This window comes from Haplochromis burtoni, unplaced genomic scaffold, assembly GCF_018398535.1.
Source record: "Haplochromis burtoni strain Fernald_Lab_line unplaced genomic scaffold, NCSU_Asbu1 Contig_101, whole genome shotgun sequence".
NCBI lineage: Eukaryota > Metazoa > Chordata > Actinopteri > Cichliformes > Cichlidae > Haplochromis > Haplochromis burtoni.
This window is the reverse complement of record NW_024582462.1, coordinates 2057041-2063367: the sequence shown is the minus strand read 5'-3', so window position 1 is coordinate 2063367 and position 6327 is coordinate 2057041.

The window sequence follows — 6327 nt, the reverse complement described above, 5'->3', positions numbered from 1 at the left end:
AACAGGACCTGGAAAAACTAGTCCATGCATTCATCTTTAGTAGGCTTGATTACTGTAACAGCATCTTTACAGGTCTACCTAAAAAATCAGTCAGACAACTACAGCTCATTCAGAACTCTGCTGCTCGAGTCCTCACTAAGACCAAAAAAGTGGACCACATCAGTCCAGCTCTGAGGTCTTTACACTGGCTGCCTGTCCGTCAGAGGATAGACTTTAAAGTTCTGATGCTGGTCTATAAAGCTCTGAATGGTTTAGGACCAAAATACATCAGTGACCTCCTGACCCAGTATGAACCTTCCAGATCCCTCAGGTCATCTGGATCCGGTCTTTTATCAGTTCCCAGAGTCAGAACCAGACACGGAGAAGCTGCATTCAGCTTTTATGCTCCTTATATCTGGAACAAACTCCCAGAAAGCCTCAGATCAGCTGAAACACTCAGTTTATTTAAATCCAGGTTGAAGACTCACCTGTTCTCAGCTGCATTTGAATAAAGCACCAAATCCACACTTTTAAGCTTAAATTTCAAAACTAACATTTTAACTACTGATTTTTATCTATTGTTCTGATTTTATCTGTTTTGATTTTATATCCTGTTTTGTTTGTTTGTTAATTAGTTTGTTTGCTTGTTTTAATCAATTTTAAATCATGCTTTTTATTTGTTTTTGTTTCTAATGTCTCTGTAAAGCACTTTGAATCACCTTGTTGTTGAATTGTGCTATACAAATAAACTTGCCTTGCCTTGCCTTGCCTAATACAAGCACTGTGTCTCCCAGTGAAAATTGCCTAAGTCTAGCTCCTCTGTTATACAGGCATTGCTGAAGCTGCTGAAGCTGGAGCAAATTCTCCTGTGACAACCTTCCCAAAGTATGGAGTTTTGCTCTGAGGTCCAGCACATACTGAATCTCATTTTTTGCGGGGCTCAGACCTTTCTCCCAGTTTTCTTTCATGAGGTCGAGCACCCCACACGGCCTGCCGAATAACAGTTCAAAGGGAGAAAATCCTGTGGAGTCCTGGGGCACCTCTCAAACTGCAAATAACAGAGGTAATTCATACAGTTCTTTCAGTGTGCATAACATGAACAATGCGCCCTGGTCAGTCAGGAGTACAAACTTGGGATATGACCTGAAACAGCACCTGCCCCACACTCTTTGCAGAAATGGTGCGCAGCAGCACTGCCTTTGGGTATCGCATAATCGACCACAACTAATACAAAGCGATAACCACATGCACTCCAGTGAAACAGCCCAATGAGGTCCATGCTGATGCACTCAAATGGGACCTCTATTAATGGGAGCGGGTGCAAAGGAGCTTTTGGTATGGCCAGCTGATTAACAAGCTAGCACACCGGGCAGGATGTGCACATCCACTCGGATGCCCGACCAATAAAATCGGACCATTATTCACTCCAGAGTGTTGTCATATCCCATATGCCCTGCCATGGGGTTGTAATGAGCCGCCTGGAATATCATTTCCCGGTGGCTTTTAGGCTCCAACAACTAAGTGTGTGTGTGTCTCCTCTATGCGACAGTTGTGGGCTTGATTCTATGTGTTTTGTCCTTGTATTTTAATATCAGTGGCACTATTGGATACTTGTGAGTATAACCATGAACACACTTCACCTCCACCCACTCTGCTTTCAGCAATGCCCGGGGGTGAACCAAGCTTTGGCACACAAGGGCCTGCATGCAGCCCATGCTCACCAAAACATACTCCCTTGACTCCTTATCGGAACACTGTAACACTGTACGTTCCTACTAGACCGGGGGAGGGTGCCGGAGCCGCGGCGACACGGAACACCTGATCCAACTCAATCAGCAGACACTCCCACCTCAGGTGTCCCAGCCGCCCACAATTCAGGCACTCCAGCACTTCCAGACTGCCCTGGCATCTGTACCGCTGGCTCGAGTGCAGTGCTGGCAGTGCCTGGTCCCTGGGGAGACGAAGCGGGGGAGAAAAAACGGTTAGTGGCACGTAACACCAGGGTCCGCTCTACCGGGACAGGTGCGGGGATCCCGAGACTAGGTCCCTGCACTGGGCCCTGTCTGTTCAGTGGCTGGCTGATTCTCTCCAGCCCCTCTGCCCTGGAAGGCAGATGGTCTTCTGCAAATGTGACTGCTGCCTCCAGACTCGCAGGCCATTGGCAACAGACCCATTGCACCATTTCCACCAGCAGCCGCTCCATGAATTGCTCTAGCACAATTTTGTCCAGGATGGAGCCTCCCCCATCAACGGTCCCACTGCTGCCCCTCCCTGAGCTTCATATTAGGAACATACAGAGACAAAATGACATTTCTAAATATAGTCCTATGCTTAAAAATAGACAGAATGACAAAGCTAGAGACTCTGACATCCATAGTCAAATGTATTCCAGTAAACTCTAAGGACAAGCATAGATTTAGTAAAAACATACCTGCTGCTCAGTCTTAGAGATGACACGATACTGCTTTTTTTTTTAAATGTACAATACCGATATCATAAATTTGGATATCTGCCGATGCCAATATGAATCAAAAATAGTCTAACTGTTTTTTTTTTGTTTTTTTTTTAATGTCTTGCTGCATTTTGGATATGTTCATACTCAAACTTAAAAAGACACAACACTAAAGCTATTTTATTATATGCAAGAAATACACTGCACCCAAAATATGCCTCAGTTAAGCAATACTGATCTTTTTATTTAAACTTTAGCACTGTTTAGCTGTCACCAGTATCCAAACATCCATCCTGAAAGTGGGCAACTTTATGCAGAACTTTACATCTAAATATTAAAAGTAGTAGTCACGTAATTAAAAGTGCCAATTTCAAAAACTCTGTCTGCTAATATTGCACTTCATTTGTTTTTTTTTAGAACCAAAGCAGTAGCTGCCCAAACCCTAAAAAACAACAACAAAAAACCCCAATCAACAGTCTTCTAATAACGCATTTGTTATTGTACAGTACCATTGTACAGTAAGACTTAGCAATGACAACGGACAAACGTCAGAGCTCCAGATATCAGTTGTTGAGCTTATCGTGGGAATGCTTTCCAAACATTCAGAGATGAACACACCTGCTTGTACTTTTCTGGGATAGCTTGCTCAGAGATGAAATGCCATTTGGCAGCACGTAGTGAGGCTACAAATGCTCAATTAAGCGTTGAAAACCAACATTTTCCATAACAGAAAGGGGTTGGTCATCAAGCACAACAAATTCAACAATTTTTCCCGTTATCAGCTTTGCTTTATTGCTTTCTGGAGGGAGTTTCTCGTGCCTCTGAATGTTTTCCAAAAGCATTTGTTCATACGGTACACTTTTCTTCTTAGCATTGGAGGCCTGGATAAATTCTGTGTACTCCTTGTTTTTTTCTGTTTGTGGTGTTAAAGTTCCCAACACTGCTACCACCTCGCGAAACGCTTGCATTGCATAAGTTACATTCAGCAATCTTGCTTTTTTTCTTCTGTCAGTCTGAAGTTAACTCCACACCGCTGACATGACCACTGACACGATAAGCGCTCCATCACGTGACACATACTGCGCTGACGTGCTAAGGTCATGACCTGGATTATACCATGTTGCAAATTTTGGCGCTTTTGTGATAAATTATGGATCAGGTTACTTTTTTGTTTTGTTTTTTTTGTTTGTTTTATTTCTTCCCGATATCCGATCCAGTAATTTAGCTCCATCCCTACTTAGTCTGTGGTTTTTTGTCAGACTTAGTGATCAATGCGTTGTTGTTGTTTTTTGTTTGTTTGTTTTGGGTTTTTTTTTAATCATTTCCCTTGTTGGTGGGTTTCAAAAATGTCGGTTTGGATTTTTGTGAATGAGATGCTGTAATGCAGACCTTCCCAAAGTGTGGGGCCCGCCCCCTGGGGGGGGGGGGGGGTGCAGAGCCATGGCAGGGGGGGCATGGGATGAAAAGGGGGGGGGACAAAACGCTTGGACACTGCTAGCACAGGCGCCCACAGAAACGCAAAGCAGGAGATGAAGCATAGCTGAATATGCTTCCAAGCCAACTTCATTCTAATGCTGGGCAGACACTGCGATTTTTTCAGTCGCGCGATTCAGCTACTGCTCAAACTGTACGTTGACTCGCACGGGTTAGAAGTTCATAGGTCACGATGCAGGGTCTCACACTATACGGCCCGATGCTCTGATGCGACCTGAGTGCTCACATTGTGCGTCCATAACATGAAGGTTATAACAGAAATTCTGTCGCTCGCTCTCTCTCTCCGTCTTTCACTCACACAGACACACCACCACCATCAACTTTGCTAAATTGCTAATGAAAAACATTGATCAGGCAGCTGTGATTGAGCAGCAGTGTAGATCCAACTATTTTCACGGTTGTTGTGGTCGTGATAATTTTGTGAGGCCACATCGAAAAGGCTCGGATGAGCTTTCCAAAGTTCTACAAGTTGTGCCTCCATCGCTTGTGTCCAGATCACACGCTGCACTGCCGTGCTGCACCGTCTTCTTCGCTGACATTTGTGTTTGCGCGTGAGCAGTGTGAGAAACTGCGGTGACACCCTCACGACCAAGCGATTGATGATCGGGAGCTCATCGTGAGGTGTCAATCGCTTCTCGTTACCCCACGTATACACGATGCACGACGCACGATGAAGGCAAAAATCGGCTCAAAATGGGCCAAAAATCGCACAGTGTCTGCCCAGCATAAGCCAAAGACTAGAAAAAATGGTGAAGCAAATCTTCCCTTTGGCTTCACCTGCACAAGTGCCAAGGTAGGTCTCCCCTGCAGAATTGGTTTTCCCTTCGTCGGGAGCAGCGCTGGGCTGTTTAAATCACGGACAAACAGTATCCCACATTCTTGATTTTTAGTTCACAAACACTTATTGTAATGACTAACTACTCCTGACATTTTGGAGATATACATACTATACTATACTTTATACAGTAAAGTTATACAAATAATATCAGGCTGATCCTGCCACGATTTGTTGCCGCTGTCTAAATCACGGACTAACAGTATCTCACAGCTGTTTATGTTTTTAAACCCATTTTGCACAGAGAGGCATTTTTTGAAAAATGTATTGATAGCAATGTTGAATATTATTACACAGGAAAAAAAAAACCAACTACACGTAAAATAATCACACCGTGACGCCTCTGCCTTTGTAAATTTAGGGACATTAACTGCGTGTGTATGTAAGCGTGTAAAACCTGCAGATGGTCAGGTTAACAGTATTTCGTCTCTATCTGCCATTCTGCAATTCATCTCATGTAAACAATAACGCACAGCGTGACGTGAAAAAAGGCACATACCTTTGACGTTACTTGACGAACTGTGTATTACTTGTCCACACGTAAATGCCAAAAAGGAGTTTTAAAAAAATCTCAGTTTTCGGTGATTCCAAATGGCGTTTACGTGTGTACGAAACAGCTGCGTGTTCAAAAATACGCGTGTAGGTGTGGACGTAGCGTAAAAGAATTAGTAATTTATTTTCTTGCTACCTGTAATTTATTGCAGATTACTTGTATTTGCTTAATTGTTTACTAAATGTTTGAGGTGTGAAATAAACCGCAATGGAGCAAAATATGGGTGTGTGTGGTTGGAGGATGTGTGCGTGTGCGTGCACGCGGGGGGGGGGGGCGCGAACATTTTTCTTGTATAACAAGGGGGGCCCAGCAAAAAAAGTTTGGGAACCACTGCTGTAATGAATCATTGAGTGACGCCAGTGACCAGCTAATCGATGACATGGAGTCTGACATTAGGTTTTCGGATCGCTTGGAACCCTGGTGGAGTAGGTACTAAAAAATTACCTGTTACCAGCTACTATGATCTAGACCCTGAAAACCGTGGCGAGCCGACCCAAGTAGGTCCTAATGCAAAAGGGGCTAATATGTATCAAGAGTGAAAAGAGGGGCAGAAATGGAGAAACGAATCCAAAAGCAGCATAACTATAATAAGGGATGGCTCAGGGTCACCTAATCCAGCCCTAACTATGAGTTATATTTTAAAAAAGAAAGTTTTAAACCTTATTTTAAAAGTGAAAAGGGTGTCTGTCGCCTTAACACAGACTCTGTAGGCTGCTTCCATAGCAGACAAGACTAATAGCTGAGGGCTGTGCCTACTTTAGGAAACTGTCCACAAGTAAGCCCGCAACCTTAGAGCACAGCTTTGAATTCAACTCTGAATCATTCAGGACAATGTTTCTAGAAGAATACTATTTAGAATAGTATTTTTGCACTAACAATGTTATTCCCAAAGGGCTATTAACTGAACATTTGGCATATCTTAGCATAGTGTGCAGTGTGTTCTTAAAAAAATGAGAGGAAATTAAACAAATGGAGGACACAAAATTTGCAGGCCTGGAAAAAAATATTCTCTAA